At 44.5% G+C, this 19,811-nt stretch overlaps 1 protein-coding gene and 1 non-coding gene across 5 annotated transcripts in view; both read left to right on the top strand.

The window, feature by feature from the left end:
* Window positions 1-19,811, top strand: part of CTNND2 (catenin delta 2) — an 886,119-nt gene that overhangs the window by 564,906 nt on the left and 301,402 nt on the right. The gene's annotated exons all lie outside the window — the stretch shown is intronic.
* LOC116152435 (U6 spliceosomal RNA) lies at window positions 16,875-16,981 on the top strand. Its single transcript, XR_004136066.1, has one exon. It is a non-coding gene; the product is annotated as a U6 spliceosomal RNA (small nuclear RNA).

Raw genomic sequence — 19,811 nt, 5'->3', positions numbered from 1 at the left:
TTTTTTTTTTTAGATTCCACATATTAGCGACCTCATATGGTATTTTTCTTTCTCTTTCTGGCTTACTTCACTTAGAATGACGTTCTCCAGGAGCATCCATGTTGCTGCAAATGGCGTTATGTTGTCGGTTTTTGTGGCTGAGTACTATTCCACTATATAAATAGACCACGTCTTCTTTATCCAGTCATCCGTTGATGGACACTTAGGCTGTCTCCATGTCTTGGCTATTGTAAATAGTGCTGCTATGAACACTGGGGTGCAGGTGTCATCAGTGGGTCTCTTACCCACGTATGACGTTGCTGTGTACTGCTGATGGCGCCGACATTCTGAAGGTTGATATATTTCATTAAATGACATATTTTTAAAAGTCGTGTTTGTTAGTATTACCAATAATATCATGAGAAAGTATTTGTATACTAGGAAATGTTTAAATTCAAGGTGGCCGGTCCAAGTTTTCCCACATTCTTTTTTCTTTTTTTTTTTTAATTTAAGTATAGTCAGTTACAATGTATCAGTTTCTGGTGTACAGCATAATGTCCCAGTCATGCATGTACATACATATATTTTTTTTCATATTCTTTTTTATTAAAGGTTATTACAGGATATTGAATATAGTTCCCTGTGCTATACAGAAGAAATTTGTTTTTTAATCTATTTTTATATATAGTGGTTATCATTTGAAAATCTCAAACTCCCAGATTTATCCCTTCTCCCTTTTCCCCCAGTAACCATAAGATTACTTACTATGTCTGCAACTCTGTTTCTGTTTTGTAGATGAGTTCATTAGTGTCCTCTTTTTCTTTTTTTTTTTTTTTTTTTTAGATTCATATGAGTGATATATGGTATTTTTCTTTCTCTTTCTGGCTTACTTCACTTAGAATGATAATCTCTAGGTCCATCCATGTTGCTGCAAATGGCATTATTTTATTCTTTTTTAATGGCTGAGTAGTATTCCATTACATAAATATACCACAACTTCTTTACCCAGTCATCTGTCCATGGACATTTAGGTGGCTTCCATGTCTTGGCTATTGTATACAGTGCTGCTGTAAACACTGGGGTTCATGTATCTTTTCGAATTAGTCCCACTGGATATATGCCCAGGAGTGGGATTGCTGGGTCATAGGGGAGGTCTATTTTTAGTTTTTTCAGGAATCTCCGTACTGTTTTCTGTAAAGGCTGCACCAAACTACATTCCCACCAGCAGTGTAGGAGGGTTCCCTTTTCTCCACACTCTCTCCAGCATTTATTGTTTGTGTGATGGCCATTCTGACTGGTATGAGGTGATACCTCATTGTAGTTTTGGTTTGCATTTTTCTGATAATTAGTGATATTGAGGATTTTTTCATGTACCTGTTGGCCACTTGTATGTCTTCATTGGAGAATTGCTTGGTTAATATTGTCGTGGAAGTTTGAATACTGTCAGTTACTTTCCTTGAAGGCAGGGGCTCACTTTGTCCATCGTGGTTCATAAGAAAATGCCTGCAAATACTCAAGACTGAGTAACCACAGCTAGTCTGTCAGTCTTTCTTTGGAGTAAAACTAGTGTCCCATGAAGAGAGCGGCTGGCTCATTTCACATCTCGGCACACGAGCAAGTGCTTCTCCAGGAGAGAACCGTAGTAAAGCAGAAGAGCTTTATGCCTCGTTTCCATTTTATCACCTCGAATATTAAAAAGAAGTGCAATCAAGGGTCAAGATTTGATAAAATTAATCAATTTTTACTGCTGTGTCAAGGACATTCTTAATTGGAATTGGCACTTTTTTTTTTTAACTGCCAGTATGTGACAATGACGAATATAATGGCTGCAGGGATCAGTTTGATGTCGCTGGCTTGATTTCTGCAAACGTACCAGCAGTTTTACCCACCGTTGCCTCTGCAGCTTCGGGGGGAATGTCAACAACGTCAGAAGTGCAAATAAGACCTTGGTATTGATCTGACAATAGTCTTATCCTTAGAGGTTCCGGGAAAGGAGTCCAGGGGTTCCTGGACCAGACTTTGAGAACTGCTGCTCTACATGTAGCCCTGGTCCGTGCTGGTATGAGGACAGCTTTCCCACAAAGAGAGTTTTCCAGAACAACTCCCAACTCTACCCTAGGATATCTTTTTAAAAAAGACAGTACACATTTCTTTGAGGAGTTTACCTATGGTTAATTCTTAAAGAAAAGGCAGTTATGTTTCGTATTCAGTACTTTCCATAATTCTCTCTTTGAAATAGCGAGGAAATGTTTGGGTTGTTAGTTGCTTTGTCATGCAGTCACACACTGTGTGTGAAGATGAAGTATAAACTTTGAAATGTTTTCAGAATTCAGTTTTTTCATTATTTGTGCACAGTGTGATGCTACCATTTTAATGGTATGTTTGCGTTATAAAAGAAACAGTAAAAAATGTGCAGCCAAGCATGTTCGATTCGTTTATGACTCATTTCGTTTTAAATAACACAGCTGATAAATGAGATAAAAATAAGGTTGCCTTTCGGACCTTCTCTGTGAACAGGGGCTTGGCTGAAATCAAACGCATTGTTTTATTCAAGTTTCTGTTTCCATGGTTCACTTTAAGGAGTATCTTAAGTGCAAACTCTGCAATATCGTGCACCAGTGCTGGTGTGAGGGCCGTGAGGGCCGCCTGCACGCGACCTTGTCCCAGCCTGCGAAGGCGTCTGGAGAGGTCCTCCAGAGGCCAGGAGTTGAGTGGCTATGAACTTGAGTTTTGGAATCGCAGATGTTTTGGTTTGCTCTGCTGTTTATAAGCGGGATGATGGCTTCAGTACATCATTTTTCTAAGCTTTTGTTTCCAGCTGTAAAATGTGCACCCCTAACTGTCAGTGACCCCATGGTTACTGTGAGCGTTACTGTGAACTCTACACCTGAAAAGCCTTCTTGCACGTTGGTTGGGACTCAGTGTGTTAGTTTACGGGGGCTGCCAAAGCAAAGTGCCACACAATGATGGGCTTAAACAATAGAAATTCACTGTCTCAGGTTCTCGAAGCTGGAAGTCTGAGATCAGGCTGTTGGCAGAGTCGCGCTCCTTCTGAACACGCTAAGGGAGGATCTGTTCCAGGGGTCTCGAGTAGCTTCAGGAAGCTCCGCACTGAACACTGTGCTCTCCCTGGGTGCACGTCAGTGCCCAAAAGATCGCTTCTTATAGGGATGCCAGCCAGTCGTACTGGATAAGCCCACCCTTCTCCAGGGTGACTTCATCTTAGCTGTGTCTACAGTGACCTGAATAAAGACACATTCTGAAGTATAGGGGGATCGGGACTTTAACATGTCACTTTGGGGGAGATACAGCTCAACACGTGACAGTAAACTGTTGCCAACTGGAAGGCTTTGTGATTGCTGTTCTGTTGTCATATTGCAATGCGGGTAACTCTTCAATGTGAGTAGAGGTTGGAACTGAGGAAAGCTCTGAGGTTCTAGTTTTGACGACTGGATCGAGACATCCTGGCCATGAACGGAGTTGGAGACTCAAAAGGGAGGAGTGGATGGATCAAGGGTGTGCATTGTGTGTATGTGTGTGTGTGTGTGTGTGTGTGTGATTTAGGAAAATTCTGTATACCTGGTTGATGTAGCAAGTAAAAATTGTAACTGCAGTCCTGTAGAGAACATGGGATTAAGACATACTTTCGCCAGCCATCGGAAAATAGTTGTGTCTGTATGTTACATACGTATGCCTTCATTCATTCCACAGACGGAATTCCCAACTGCCTATTTTGTACTTGGTACCAGGCGTTCTGGTAACTTTTGTTCCAGGTTATCAGGTATTTGAAAGATTGGGGAAACAGAGAAGTCATAAAACTAGAGACATGTTCGAAGAAAACTGCATAGACTAATGCAACAGCAGCCACAGGGAAATCCTGGCGATTTATCTGGAGAGAGGTTGGAGCCTCTAGGGAGAGGAGGACCTGACTTTTTTTTTCCTTTAAGTTAAATTATTTTTCTTCCCCTAAAGGCAATGGGAAAGCGTTGAGGGCTTTGAGCAGGAAACTGGCATGTGCAAGGCTGTATTTTAGAAAGACTGATCAGGAAGTAATTGTGGACTGGACTGGGAGTGGTGGACACTGGCCCAGTGAACTCAGAGGATGATTCAGTTCATCCACAGGAAAGGGCTAACACTTGGGACCAATGAATAGGAGGAAACTCACAGAGGAAATCACGTTGGCATTTGGAGACTGAACGTAAACGGTGAGCAGGCGATCAGAATTCACTCTAAACTTTCTTGCCAAGGGTAATGAGAAGCCCTGGCATTGCTGAAAAATAACTGAAGGAGGGAAATTCAGAGAGGACTGGGTCTGTGGGAAGAAGTCGCTCTCAGGATGGGACGGCTTGCCTTCAGTGGAGGCGTCCCGCTCGGAGGTGAGCCTGGGCCAGAAACGTGACCTAGTGATGTCAGGAAGGCCCCTGACCAGCAGCCAGTGAACACGCCCTTCCCTGAGGATGGTTAATACTTGACGCCTTTATCTTAGCATCTCTGCGTGTCTCCCGTTTCTGTCTCCCCAGTAGCTTAACTTCGTCTGTCAAGACCCTAATGCAGACAAAATGCTAATTCCCTGGGACTCTGCTAACATCAACAGTGCAATTAAAGCTCACAGAACTGGTTGCCATCAAGTGTCCCTTATCAGGGGCCCAGCACATCCTACTTGACTCTATTAAGTTAAAGAAACAGCTGAGGTTACTTTTGCTTAAACCCATAAAGCTCTTTGACTTGGGTGTTGATTTCCGTCTTGTGATGTACGAGAGGGATCTGAGCACGAGAGTCGACTTCGGAGATCCCATGGCAGGACCGATAACGGGTAAGACAGATGTTCTCAGGGAAGCTTTTCCTTTTATTTGGTCCTTTTATAGTCTTTAAAAAGCCCTCTCTGAAGGTCAGTTATGGTTTCATTCAGGATCCTGTGTTCATCTGACGCCATGAAATTGGGGGTGTTTATTTGTATGAGGTCATTCATATATGGATAAAATGTAACTCTCAATATAAAAGTGGTCGTTATTTGAAGGAATAAAGACGTAGTGGAAATAGAAATGGTCAAAGATAAGCAGTCACCTTTGCTGTTGAAACCGAAGGTGTGTGCGAAACACCCTTTTGTTGATGATGTGAGCAGCAAATCCAAAGTGCTGAGAAGGAGGATTCAGTCACGTGTGTTAGTGGCGCTCTTTTTTGGGGGCAAGAGCAGCCTGTTAGATCCCTCACAGGTGGTTCTAAACAACATTAAAAGCCTGCTGTGTTCTCATAGAGCTTCAAGCCTATTTTGAGACAGGATGCTGGTTTAAATGGCTTAGACTTCTGTAGTAAGAGAGTGGATCTTTGCCCACGAGTAGGGGAAAGTTGGTACAAATGAATACTGTAAGACTATGTAAAAATGGAGATGCTCTCCAGTAGTGTGCAGTAGACATCTATCAGTATCTGTGTCCAGAACAGCAGCTGCTTCTCTTCTGGAAAATGTGTTTGTCTGTGTTCTATCCGCGTGGTTACCAGGGGAGCAGCCGTTATCCGAGGCTGCAGGAGGATGGTGGTTTTTCCAGCAGTGACCAGTGACAGTGTCCCTCCTTCTGCTGACAGTGACTGACTGCTCTGGGATTCAGCTCCTTGCCCAGGCAGAGCTTGTAAGAGCCCTTTCCTAGAAGTTTTAGACTTGGGACCAAAAAGGGCGATGTGCATTTATAGTTATCTCTGGTGGTGAAGTGCGAGGAGCCGGGGCCAAGGCAGTCCTTGGAAGAGATCAGGGCCAGCACGTGGACAGAAGCAGTGATGGGGACCCAGGAGAGAGGGCCCCGAGGCTCCTTCAGAGCCGGCCCTCCCGGAGCTTACTGAAGCCAGCAGACAAGCTCCCTGGCCTGGGGAGCCGCTCTCCTTTGCTCGCTTGTTGGTTCCTCCTCTTGGCGTTGTTGTCACTTGCAACCAAAGGATTCTGCTCGATGCAAAAGAATGCAGAGTGCGGAACTTGACCTGCAGGAGAGTGTCTGTACTCGTCATGCTGAGCGCTGTTTGCAGAGTGAGAAGGTGCTCTGCTGTGAGTAGGTAACGTTCCCCATGCTCAACTGGTGTTCTTTTGACTAAATTCAACTTGGTAAGAGAAGATGCCACATGCAGTCTAATCGGAAAGTGCGGCACGTTTTCATCGTGCTGCCAAATAGTTGCTCTTTCTCTGGGAAATGGCATCAGAGCCTGAGGTCAGGATATGGGCACCAAGGAGCATCTGAGTGGAAGCTTAAGAGACAAGGCACATTTCATTCCTGTCATGGACCCCTGGTGACCCCTGGCATCGTGTCGAGAGGAAGGATGTTTTCTTCAACTTTCTAGGAAGGCTGGTCTAGACGAGTGATTTTTAAACTGCAGGTTGCAACCTGTTAGTAGGGATTATGAAATCAATTTTGTAAAAGGAGAAACGGAGAGAGAGAAAGAAGCCATGACAGAGTGAAAGAGGTCAGATCGCATCACCTGTACTAAGAGTAAAGCTTTATGGCCTTTGTGCTTGTTTGCACGCCCAACACATATGTAACAAGCATGAATATGCATGTATACGTGTGTGAACATGTGCGTGAGCTCTAGCTGCCAAGTACGGTATGTTTCTTGGCATGGAGTGCAAGGAGAAAAGTGGAAAACAAATGGTGGGCTGGGCCAGCGTCCCAGGGGAGTGAGGTCAGCCGACCGCTCAGCTGCTTGGGAACCAGTGGGGGTCTCAGCATTGCAGGCTGATGCTCAGGCCGTGGTGGATCTTGACCACCTTCATGCGGGCATCTCGGCCTCTCGGCCTCTCGTCACCGCCCAGGCCGGCTGCTCACCTCCCCACCGCCAGCCTCCCCTCAGGCTGCTTCCTCGGCCGGGCTTGTCCTGCCTTCTCTCCTCTGACCACCCTGCTTTCCCCATGCAACCCGGTGATTCCCACTGGCCCTAGCGATCTCTCGTCTCTAGCTCTGGACTAAGTTGGGACCCCTGAAAGCCGCACCTGAGACAAAGGCGTGGGTGCAGGCTGTGTGTTTAGGAAGTGATTCCAAAAAGTGGGAAAGTTGAGGCAGGAAGGAGGGAAAAATGTTAAGGGTCGACATCAGGGTCCCTTCCATTGAGGGCGCTGAGTGAGGAGCTGAATTCTAGGGAACAAGCAGAATGCTTTGCCTAGTGGTCCAGGGAGGCGGACTGTGCACCCTCAGCTTCCAGTGGTTTCAGGTTGCCTGGGGGCGTTAACTGCCCTGCACTTCTGGGCTGTGCTTACTTACAGCCAAGTGGGCTGGCATGGTTTGGGGAAGGTTCCAGGCAGGAAGCTACAAGACCATGGCAGATACACCTGTGTCACCTGAGCTCCCAGGGGAACGTCCCCTGCAGCGGTGGCTGCAGTTAGAGGTGGGCCAGGAGGCGCCAAGAAGCTTCCTCTCTTCCCCGTGTGGCACTCCACTTGGACGTGGGCACTGTCCATCTCGAGAAATAACAAAGGCAGGAATGGGCTCCAGGATCCTGAGTCCTGATGCCGCCTGCTCCTCCCACGGTCCCACCCCGCCACCAGCACAGATTTTATTTGGCAACCTTTCTGACCTGTTCTTTGATTGGACGAATTTATCTGATACTCCGTTGAGTGTCCACATTTTGTAGCATTAAAAAAACCTCTGAATTTACAAGTGAAAGTTACTGGTTTTCTACCCCAAAGAAGCATTCTTGCTATCTCACGTGAATTATTTACGTCTCTTGGAAGAATGTTGAACATGCAGCTTCATTTCCATCCCCAGCCTCTCATCGCTTCAGGAATCCAGTAGTAGAGGCAGCCTGGGGATTACGGATGCTGACAACAGGAAGGATAAATCACCGAGAACTCTGGTCCCTCATGGAGAAGAGGCTCGTGTTCAGATGAGCTTTCCTGGAGCACACGTACATCGGGCTGGTCTGCTTATGAAATGAGGATCCAAACACAAGGTTTTCCATAAAACGTAGAGAAGATTTAGTGCCTTGGAGTCTGCCTCTGCTTTGATTCGATTTCAACATTTTCCTCAAACCTCAGTGGGATTTAGAAGTGACAGAATCCTAGTTATAGACCTTTCAGATTTGTAAGCAAATCTGCACTAGGTGTGGTTTTGCAGAACACACTTTTTTAGGCATAGATTGATTGACTTAACTGCACATGCGTAATGGAGACGCAGGGGGGTTTCATTGCCCTAATTAGCCTTCGTGTCTCCTGGGCCTCATGACAAGAAGATATCTTGAGCTGATTTCAGTTATGGATGTAAAAATAAGCACTCCTGCCATCCACCGGAACTCCTGGTCGTCAAAAGAAGGGTTTGCTTTTTGGAAGCGCCAGGCCCTCTTCCTACACCATGAGGGTGACAACTTAAGAACCTTGAAACCGAGTGTTACTTTTCTGCCACCCAAGAGCCATTGCTGTGTTGCAAATTCACTTGCAAATAAAAAAGGGGAATTTGCAATATAAATCCCTTCTTGGTGTTCATCAAGCTTGGTCATGATCTTATTCCTGTTTCTCTTTCTAGCCTTCTGTTTTATTAATGCCCCTTTACCACCATGCTAAGCTCCTCCCACAGACAGTGGATGTCACTCCCCCCACCCCCGTAAACCTGCTTTCTCTCACATAGGAGCATTTAGACAGTGCTGCTCCCTATGTTAAATGTCTTCTTGCCCCCTGTTTAGAACTGTGCTCAAATGCCATCTCTTCCAGGAAGCCCTCCTTGGTTCGCAGCCTGGATGAGGTGCCCCTTATAGCCCAACACACTCTGCGGTACTCTTTCTGGCTCACTGCTCCTGTCCCTGACAGGCAGGCATCCTGCTTTAAAGCAGAGTCTCTGCTTTGTTCAATGGTGTCCCCAGAACCTAGCGCAGGGCCAGGCCAGCAGTAGGAACTGAAATGGACATACTTGCTTTGCTGGAGTTTCTGCATTTAGCAGTGTCTGAAGCTACACTATCTTAGACACCCCCCAAGGAGCCCTTATATCTTACAGAATAGAAGTTGCTGTAGTTTTATGTTTTATACATTTTTCATTGTACTGTCGCATGTAATCAACCTGAAATGTGATAATGTCCAGATTGCCCTATCCACTGTTGCTTATTCTTTTAACAAAGCTAGTTCTTGGCCCTCAGTTCCTCTCTGCCTTCGGGGATGTTTCATTTCCATAAAGTGCATCTATGACTTTACCTCCATGGTATCTTAAATATTAGGCTATCACCGCTAATTTGCCCAATGCTTATGGCAGACAGAACTAGGTATGTCAAAAGATCTGTATACAGCCAAGACCACCGTATAGGTTATCTTAAAGTTAATACGTGTCTGATGGCTGACAGCCCATATAATAACACACATACACACATACCACACACAAAGAAAGACTGATTTACATCACAAGGGTTTTAATTAGAATTTTATTAGCATAATTGACATGGTGTTAAAATTAATTAGCAGTTTTTTTTTCTTGAAGGCACACAGAAAACATTTTATGAGCTGTTTATACACAAAAGCAAGAACATGAATGTAGATGATTTTCAGTATATCAGTGTCATTTAGTATGTGTGTTTCTTTTGGAAATCTCATCTTGTAGGACTTTAAATATACAGCAGGTGTTTCCCATGTCACATCACCTTAAAATATTGGCATAATATTTCATGCAAAAGAGAAATAACCTGCAGCCATGAATCTGCCTCCAGTAACATAATAACTTAGAATGTGCTGAATTATTTAAGTGTCATACCTGAGTGATATCTGACATGGTCCAGAAACCAATACAGCATATTTTCCTCTAATTCATAATAAAAAACACATTGTAAATTATAATGTGCATCAGGATATAAATTATTTTCTGTTACAAAATAAAAATAAAAACGACAGCCTAGGAAAATGGGTAATTTGCATTGACTGTATCAACTGATTGATGTGGAGTTTTTATTCTGATATCACACTTCAGTGGAGTTTTTAGAGCTGGTCCAGTGATTTAAATGATAATTGAGGAAAATCAAGTCGTCTTCTTCTCATGCTAGAAAATGAGGCTTGTTCACTTTCCTGAAAAATGAAACTCAGTTGAAATGCAACTCTCAGAATTGTCTGTCTGTCCCCCAGCACTTCTTGCATGTTAAAGTGAATTTTAAACCATCTTCTGCAGTGACAGGAAGGTTGTGTATGGCCCACTCTTCACTACACTGAAAAGTAAGTAGGACGCCACCTTGGACAGCTCCGGGGATGTTATTCACATATTATGTGTCCATAAACTGCCTTGTGTGTTAGCAATATTTACATTATCAGCATATCTGTGAGTCAGGCCTCTCCGAAGAAACAGAACCAACAGGGTGTATAGATAAAGGGAGAGATATATTTCAGGAATTGGTTCATACTATTGTGAAGTGTGAGCAAGGCCAAAGTCTGCAGGGTACGTCATCAGGCTAGAGACCCAGGGAAGAGTTGTGGTTTGAATCCGAAGGGAGTCTGCTGGCAGAATTCCCTCTCCTTCCTGGAAAGTCAGTCTTTTTCTATTCATGCCTTCGACTGATTTGGTGAGGCCCACCCACATTACAGAGAGCAGTCTGCTTTGCTCCAAGTCTTCTGATTTAAATGTTAATCTCATCTCAAAAATACTTTCACAGAAACATCTGGGATAGTGTTCAACCAAATATCTGAGTACCTCTTTGACATATAACATTAATTATAATAACCTCATACTGCAGAGATATAGATATGGGTATAGATGCAGATCCACCTAAAACTTGCTTTTTTGACTCAACGTTGTTGAGATTTGTCCACATGGATGTATATACACATATTTCATGCATTTTTCTGCTTTGTAAAGTGTTCCTTACATGCATAGACCACAATGTATTTATCTGTTCTCTGAAAGTAGTTACATGGTTTCCACACTCTTCTTGGTGAACGTTTAGCAAGTAAATAGCATTCTTGTATGTGTGTCCTTGGACAGATGTGGGGCATTGAAATTGTTGGACCAGAAGGATGTGCATCTTCAGATATAAGAGCTTCCTTTATTTGTTGTCTGAAATGGTTGTGGCAGTTGATATTCTTACTATCAGTTAAGGACAGTTCCTGTTTCATCCCATAGGTGCCAACTCTTGCTGTTATCATTCTTTTAAATCGGGGACAGTTTGATGGGTTTGTTGTTTCAGTTTGCATTTCCCCGGTTATCCCTGAAGTTTATCATGTTCAGAATTGTTAGTTGTCTGAGAATTGCCTATTCATACCCTTTACTGCTTTACTATTGGACTGGGAGTGATGGTGCTGCAACCAGGCTACCTGGGTGCAGATCCCACTTCTCTAGTTGTGCAATCTTCTACAAATTTGACCTTGATTATCTATAGTTTGTTTTAACCTTTAAAATGAGACTAATACAGTTATCGACCTTGTTAGAGTTGTTGGGAGTTCTTAGCAAATTACTACACGCACAGTACCTAAATGTGCTTGGTTCAGTAAATGAAAGCCATTATTAATACAAGTAGGAGATATTTATACATTCGTGATGTTCTCTAGATTCTAATGTATTCTCCCAATCTGTGACATGTGTCTTACCTTAATGGGGTTTTTTGGCTTTAAAATTTTAATCTATTCAAATTTTGTTCTTCATATGTCTGTTTAAGAAATCCTCCCTTTTGCTAAGTTCATAATAAATTCTCCTTTATTTTCTTATTAAAATATTCAAGATTTAACCCTTCAGATTTGTTGTCCAATGTGTCTTGAACTTGTGTATGGTGTGAAGTAGGGATCTAATTTTATTTCATTTTTATATCAATATCAATTTTTAGAAAAGCCCTTATTTTTCAGCATCTTTGCCCCTCTGATTTGTAATATTACCTCTACCTTTATGGTGTGGCATCATTATTTATCTATTTCCACCTGTGCTACCATATTAACAATTATATCATGGTGTGTATTCTTAAAGATTTTAAAAATCATGTTGTGTTTAACACATTTGTGCAGGTACCCCCCACCTCACCCCACTCCCAGAAATGTACCCTGGCTTTCAGTTCCCAGCTGCCTTCTTCATTCCTGTGGCCAGTAGGAAAGACCCCAGGGCTGGGAGGAGCTACTGAGGACTCAGGCTGGGAAGGGAGGGGAGGAGAAGGATGGAGCAGGAGGACGGGGCTTTATCTCAGGCCCTCTCTGCACAGAGGTACCAGTTCTGCTGCTGTCACGCCTGGTCCTTGCAGAATGGCCACCTGTCTACTACTCTCTGGAGAGCAGAGGGGAAAATTCCTCTCCTTTTGGGTCCCTAAATGTAAGGGGCAGAAAATGTGGACTAACATCTCACACTTGCATCCATATCCTCTTGTATCCTCCTCTAGTCTTTTCTAGAACTCTTCTGCCTGGTCCAGAAAGAGTTCTGGTCTCCTCCTGGCCTGTTGTTAACCTGTATTCCTCCAAGTTCTGTGGCTTTTGGTACCTTCTCTAAATCAGGCTTGTGTTTGATTTGCAAAGCCAAGGTTTTGTTTAGAATTCTGAGAGCCTTTTTCTGTGTCAGAGCCCTTCTTACAGTGAATGGACTCTGGCCATCAGACCAGTGACTCCACTTCAAAAACTGTCTTTCGAAACCCAAAGTGGTTGTGAGCTTACAGTGCACAGAGGGTGTAAGCTGTGTTCTTCCCTAATGCTCTCAATCCCTACCTTTCAATATTTCCCGAAGTTCTTAATTGTACTAATATTTCCAATGTTTTCCAAAATTTGTGGATGGCCAGTGCAAGTCACCCCAAAATTAAATAATAATGGCACTCATAAGAATACATTGCAAAGGAAAAAACATATGAGAGGAACATTAGAAACAATATAGGTTTTATTTGATAACAGAATCATAGACTAAAAAAATTATTACGTATTATGTGGCTTTCTAATTCTAATCATTACAAACTAATTCTAAAATAATATCTTCTGGTTTAATCTATACGTACCAACTGTCACTTTATACCTCAGTGTTTTTAGGCCCAATTTAATTTTTTTCTTCTGTCACATGCATTAAACGCAAAAGGAAATACTAGTGAGAATAGTTAAGTCCTTTTTCAAAGGAATGTTGTGAAGTTCAGAGGATACAGATATGTGAAGCCTGTAACTGCAGAACTGCTCACCAAATAGAAGGCATTCCTGCCTAATTCAGTGGGTGGGCACAGGAAGGATGGACATATGGTGGGGGGCGAGGGAGGATGTGTTAATTAGCACATGGTAACAATGTAGTAAGAATCAGATGTCAGGTATACCTCTAAGCTTTGGTCTTCCTCTGTTCTTGTTCAGGAACGCTTTTAGACTGGGGCCTGTCAAAGAGAACCAGAGATGGATGGCAGTTAAAGTGGCAAAAACAGATCTTACTCAGGAATTATTGCAGTAGGGGAAAGGAGACCCCAGTACAGAACTGAGCACCATTCTGATTACAAGGAATAGCGGTATTTGTAGCCAAGGAGCAGAGCGAGGGGGTCAGTGGGTGGGAAATTACCAAGAGGGGTCCTCTAGGGGTGGGAGGAGTCTTCTCACTAAATCGGCTTGACGGGATTCTTGCTGAAGGCGGCCAGCGTGATCAGGTGTCACCTGCGGGGTGGTTGGGGATGAGGATCAGATATCAAGAGTGATCCGTTTTCAAGGTTAGGGGTTCTCTCCACACTGACTTAGCAGGATTCTTGCCCAAGCTAGACTCACTAAGAGCAGGGGCCAAATTCAAGGCCTGGTTGAGAAGAGGGCTCGGAGGAGGCTGAATAAAGTTTAATCAAGGACAGGGTCTTCATCAGGCCGTAGACGTTTGTGACACAGAAGAAGCAAGCTTCTAGTTTGTGCTGTCACCCACCTCAATTCGCAGTTGAGTCGGGGAGAGAGGCAGAGTTCCAGCTGAGAGCAGTGCCTGCTGGCTGAAGGTTAATAGTGAGATCTCCCCAGTGTAACCTCTGCAGCCACCAGCCCACTGCCCTGCAGTTGGAACCCCAGTGCTAACAGCTCTGCACTGGCCCTATACACCATCAGATTATACAAAGGGTAAGCCATGTGCTGCAGGATGCCCAGCGTGTACCAGAAGGACGTTACGCACAGGAAGGAGAGTGGAGCTCAGGCCCAGCATGCCCTGCTCTGCAGCGGGGGAACCTGCCAGCACACTGACCACCTCCATGTTAGAAGAATAGTTTTATGGTGAAGGTTCCTAATAGCCTCCATTCTGAAAACTTTAATACAAGCATATTGAACAAGAAAAACAATTCCATATAATCAGAGGAGGTGAATGGATGTCTGGAGCCAGCATTGCATGGCTGGCACAGTTTCTTCTGAGGAGTTAATTTCCCTTCATTTTATTAAAAAAAAAAAAAAAAAAAAAAAAAAAACTCAATCCTGAATGTATTACGTATGATTTAATTTACTTTCTATTTTCTAGAAAATCCGAAGGTTTAGGGTATTGCTGTGTTCTTTTAGTTTTTGCTTGTATGAGAAATTCTTTCTACCTCTATTCTAAATGATAGTCTTACTGGATAGAGTGTCCTAGGTTGCAACTTTTCTCTTTCAGGACTTCTGAATATATCTTGTCACTCCCTTCTGGCTAGCAGTGTTTCTGCAGAGCAATGAGCTGATAGCCTTATGAGAGTTCTCTTGTAACTAGCTCTTTGTTTTTCTCTTGTTGCCTTTACAATCTTCTCTTTATCTTTAACTTTGGCCATTTTAATTATAATATGTCTTGGGGTAGATCTATTTGGATTCATCTTGTTTGGGACCTTCTGTGCTTCCTGTACCTGGATATCTGTTTCCTTCTTTAGGTTTGGGAAGTTTCTGATTTCTTCAAATACATATTTGATCCCCTTTTCTCTTTCTTCTCCTTCTGGGACCCCTATTATACGTAGATTGGCACAGTTTATATTATCCCATAGGTCAATCTCAGGTTTAAGACATACGTCTTTCAGATGACCTCTTTATTTTGAATTTCAAATTTATTGAGTCCCTTCTTTCTTTCTTTCTTCTCCTGTGTTTCCAGTGTCTGGGAAATTGATATGCCACTTCAGGTTAATAACACTCCTTATACCATAGACAAAACCAAAGGTTTCTTTATTTGTACACTATGCATGGGCAAGCTATGTCCATTCCAATACAGGAGAGGAACAAAACCCATATCTGTGTCATACTGAAATCACAGGATTTTTCTAAAAGTTCAATAATGGATTAAGCAATTTGGTTAAAAATTACTCAGAATTCCTCACATAAATATGGTAAAGTATAAGGGCTGCAGGAAAAAAAATTAACAATTGTTAAGGTAGCAGCATTTTGGAGGATTTTAAGACCAGCAGTTGAAGATTAAGTCAGGCGAGCTTGTTAGGTTGGCTCCAGGGCCTTGATTTATTACTTTCATCTTAAAAAGATCTGAGGAGAAAGAAGTGCTGGATTGCAGTGAGTTTTAACCTGGGTCTCCTGAGCTGTGAGTAAACGTTCTCCGGCTAAGATATATTATAACGTGAGTGGCACAGTAGCAGAGAGATTAATTGTTAGTTAAGGTCGTAGTTCAATCCATATAGCAATTAAACATTTTGAAAAGTAATAGTTTGTAAGGATTGCATTTTCTCATGATTTCTTATTCTATAAGTGTTAAATTTACTCATGAAAGCCTACTTTTTATCACAATGAACTGATTCAAAAAAGAGATGAAATCACACCCACCTGGGTGACCTAAACCATCGTTCATTCTTAGCACCTACAGGGGACGCAACAGTCATACCATCAAAGCGGGCAGGCACCTGTGAATGCTGATTGCAGGTGGTCGCCGTTGGTCCTCCATGAACCAAAGCCGCAGCGTTCATCCTGTTGAGGGCTTGAAGCTTATTAGAACTGCCTTTTAAAAGGTGCTCTTAAAAGAGTGCTCTTTGAAAGCACACATGATTCTTTGGCTCATAACATCCCTAAAATCAGAGAATTCTTTCTAGAGGGGACAGTAGTACATCAGTACCCAACCCTTTTGAGTCTCCCTAGTAAGTGTACCTTCTTTGCTCATTTAAAAAATCAGTATTTTTAGGGCAGTGAAACTACACAGTAGGGTACTGTGATGGTGAGTACACGTCACTGTATGTTTGTCCAAACCCACAGATTGTACATCACCAAGAGTGAACCCTGATGTAAACTGTGGACGTTGGGTGATCATGGTGTGTCAGCATAGGCCCATCATTTGTATCAAATGTACCACTCTGGTGGGGATGTTGATAACAGAGGATGCCATGCAGATGTAGGGGCAGGGGGCCTAGAGGAAATCTCTGTACCTTCCACTCAGTTCTGCTAGTGAACCTAAAACTACTCTAAAAAATAAAGCCTATTAAGAAGCAAAAATGTAAGAATCAGTATTTGTTTAGCATCTGCTTCATGCCAGTCACCCTCCTGGGTGTTGGGGTAGAAAGGTTAGAAACACAAGGCAAGAGGCTTGACCCCCAAGAATGCTGACTTCTGATGCTGATGGGCCTGAGATCGCTATCCCCTAATTCCCACACACACATGCCAGCTCGCCAGCCGTGGGAATGGACCGTCTGGAGAGAGGGCTCTCCAGCCCCAGCTGAGGCTCCCCACATGACACAGCCTGGAGCAGAGATGTGCTGTCCCTGCTGAGCCCTGCTCAAATCAGTGAGCAAAATAAAGGACTGGTGTCTTAAGCTACTAAGTTTTGGAGTAGTAAGTTAGGCGCTTGTCATGGCCTGAATTGTGTCCCCCAAAATTCATGTTTTGAAGACTTTGCCCCCAGGACTTCAGAGTGTGACTACATATAGACATAGGGTCATTGAGAAGTGGCTGAATAAGGACTTCAGGGCGGGTTCTAATCCAGTAGGACTCGTGTCCTTGGAAGAAGAGGCAATTTGAACACAAGACTCATGCTGGGAAGAAAGACCATGCAAGGATGCAGGGAGAAGAGACATCCATCTACAAGCCAAGGAGAGAGGCCTCAGAAGAGACCAGCCCTGTGCTCGCTTCAGCAGCACGTGCGCTAAAATTGGACGGATACAGAGACGGTTAGCCCGGCCCCTGGGCACGGATGACCTGCAAATTCGTGAAGTGGCCCCTATTGTTTTGGTGATGAGCACACTGGAGTGTATTCAGAAGTCAAATTATAATGTAATAAACCAATGCTACCTCAAATTTAGACAAAGAAATAAGAGGAAACCAGATCTGCTGACAACTTGGTGTTGGCTGGACTTCCAGCGCCCAGAACTGTGAGAAGACAGATGCGTCTTGTTTAAGCTGCCCAGTCTGGGCTCTTTTGTTATGCTGGCCCTTGCAGACTCATACACACAACAAGAGACCAGATTCGGTCTCCAAGCATTGACTTTATTCCGTACAATCCTTCAAGGTTTTGCTATTGGGCCATTAGTTTCCTGTTGCTTCATGGAATACTGTTTCCTAGGACTGTCTGATTTCAGTAGCACTAACACTGTTTACGGGGTGATGTCAGTCAGTCAAAGGAGCATTTTACAAAAGCTGATGGATTTCGTGAACTTCTCCTAAAACGTGGTTTACTGGAACGTCTTTCAGTCAGCAGTGTAAACATACATGACCTTCCCTTTCACTCACTGAACTTAGGTCCTCGGGAATTCACTGGCCTCGTGTTATCGTTTCTGAAAGGTGAAGGAAATGCTTGCTGCAAGGAGCACAGAGCTGCTGTTGAAAGGCTAAAAAGATAAAGTGCTCGATACAGTGTTTTTTGCAGTCAACTAGCTACATGTTTATTAATTCTGATTTATCTTGAGGAATTCACACGTGGTAAACATGTTATGTACTACTTCATTGGAGGTAAGTCCTGATTTTGGCGGCGGGGGTCCATCTTTTTCTCGCTGCTTCTTTGCCACCACTCCTCGGCAGTGCCGAGCTGTTGCAGCTGCTCCCACCTGGGTCAGGAGTGAGCCTTTCCCCAGCCACTGACGTCTGCATCCCTTCCCTGCTTGCTTGCTGTTGTGTCCTGGGAGGTGAAGACACACAGGGAAGGGGGCTGAGGGGCTCCAGAAGGGGGGTAATAGACTCTTCTAGGTCTGGGGCAGAATGAGACCTTCAGAGGAAAACTGGAGGAAGGAAGAGGCCCAGGGGCACAGCTGAAAGCATTTAATAATTATAGCGGCGTGTGGGAGAGAACCGTGCAAGTGGACACCTCACCTTGTTGCTGGGGATGAATTGTGTCTCCCCAAAAAGCAGATGTTGAAGCCCTGACCCCCATGTGACTGCATCTGGAGACAGAGCTTTTGAAGAGGTGATTCAGTTAAATAAGTTCATAAGGGTAGGTCCCTGGTGGGTTGGAAAAGAGGAAGAGATACCAGAGCTCTCTCTCTCTCTCTCTGTGCCTCACTCTGTGAGGATACAGGGAGCAGGAAGGCAGCCATCTGCCAGCCAGGAAGAGAGCTCTTGCTAGAACCCAGTCACGCTGGAACCCCGACCTTGAACTTTCCAGCCTGCAGAACTGTGACCAATTATGTCTGCTGTCTAAGTCACGGAGTCTGTGGTCCTTTGTGATGGCAGCCCGAGAGCACTATGGGACGTCCGTTTTCCCACCCACGATATGGGTCAGCTTTTGGTAGATTGATATGAACACTGCTGGCCTGTGTCCCTTTCCATTTGCAGTAAGGCAATGCTGGACTGTAAGTGTCTGCAATCTGCAAGGAAGGCTGCTTACAGGGAAGAGGGGGAGGAGAAAGCAGAAACAGGTTACGTAATCGAAGACACCAGACTTTAAAGTGACTATGTTGGGCTCTTCCTCGAGTGAGGAGGCACCAGAGGCAGTGAGCACCAGAGCGGCAGGACTGACTTAGCTCCGGGGAGCTCACTCTGGCTGCCTTCTTGCAAGTAGACTCAAGGGGGAAGATTCAAAGCAGGGAGGCCTGCTGTTAGGGAGGCCGGTGCAGAAATCTGGGGTAGAGAGGATGGTGGCGTGGGCCAGTGTGGTGCAGGGATGGCGGTGGGGCGTGGTCAGGATACAGGTGTATTTTGAAGGCATCCTTTGTTGGCATCTCAGCGTAGGCTTTGGGTCCAGGCTGCTGTCAGATTGGAGATGTCACTCACCGAGATGCTGAAGATGGTGAGGGGCACGGTTCTGGAGGCAATTTCGCAGTCACAGTTTGGTCATTAAGTGTGAAATGTCCCATAGACGTCTGAAGGGAGAATCAACAAGGCCCAGGTAGCCAATTCTGGAAGACAGGGAGTTCTGGATTGGCAGTACAAAGTCAGGAGGCCTTTGTATATGGAATCAAGCAATCATCCTTCCTCATATGCCCCGGACAACGCAATGCCTGTTTTCCCCAATGCGATTGTTTACATCACCCCATATCTGTCTCAGAGGTGTCCCAGTTTTGACAACAAATTATATCATCACCCTCGTCCACCTGTAGTCCCAGAAGGCAGTGTATCAAGAAGTTAGTATGACCCCCAAGAGTGTAGGGGCGCCCCAGGCCCAGCCCTTGGACCGCTTCTCTGTCCAGCTTCATGCATTTCCCGGTGAGCTCATCCAGGCTCAAGGCGTTCATTACCGTCTGCGTTGCAGTGACTCACCCATGACACCCTGAGCGCCCTAACTGGCCTCCGTCAGTCGGTCCCCGCCCCTGCCCCAGCCTCCTCTCCTCGTGCCAGCCAGGATAGGTCTTCCTCAGATGTCACCTCCTCGTCAGAGGCTCCCCAGGAACAGTCTCTGCTTGTTCTCTTTAGCACTTGGGATGGCCAGATGTACTTTGATGTCTTCCCTCCGGCTTGCCTTCCCCACAGGGTGTGAGCTTCATGGGGAAAGGAGTCTTTCTTCCTCGTCTCCATGCCCGGCACATAATAGGTGTTCCGTGAGTACGTGCAGGATATATGAACGACAGAAAAAGAAGCAGACCCCATGGAGGAAGCCCAGTGAGCAGTCAGAGGCGGGAGGGAGGCA

This window comes from Camelus dromedarius, chromosome 3 (genome assembly GCF_036321535.1).
Source record: "Camelus dromedarius isolate mCamDro1 chromosome 3, mCamDro1.pat, whole genome shotgun sequence".
Taxonomy (NCBI): domain Eukaryota; kingdom Metazoa; phylum Chordata; class Mammalia; order Artiodactyla; family Camelidae; genus Camelus; species Camelus dromedarius.
The sequence above is the reverse complement of the archived record's forward strand: the minus strand, read 5'-3'. Positions and strand labels throughout refer to the sequence as shown.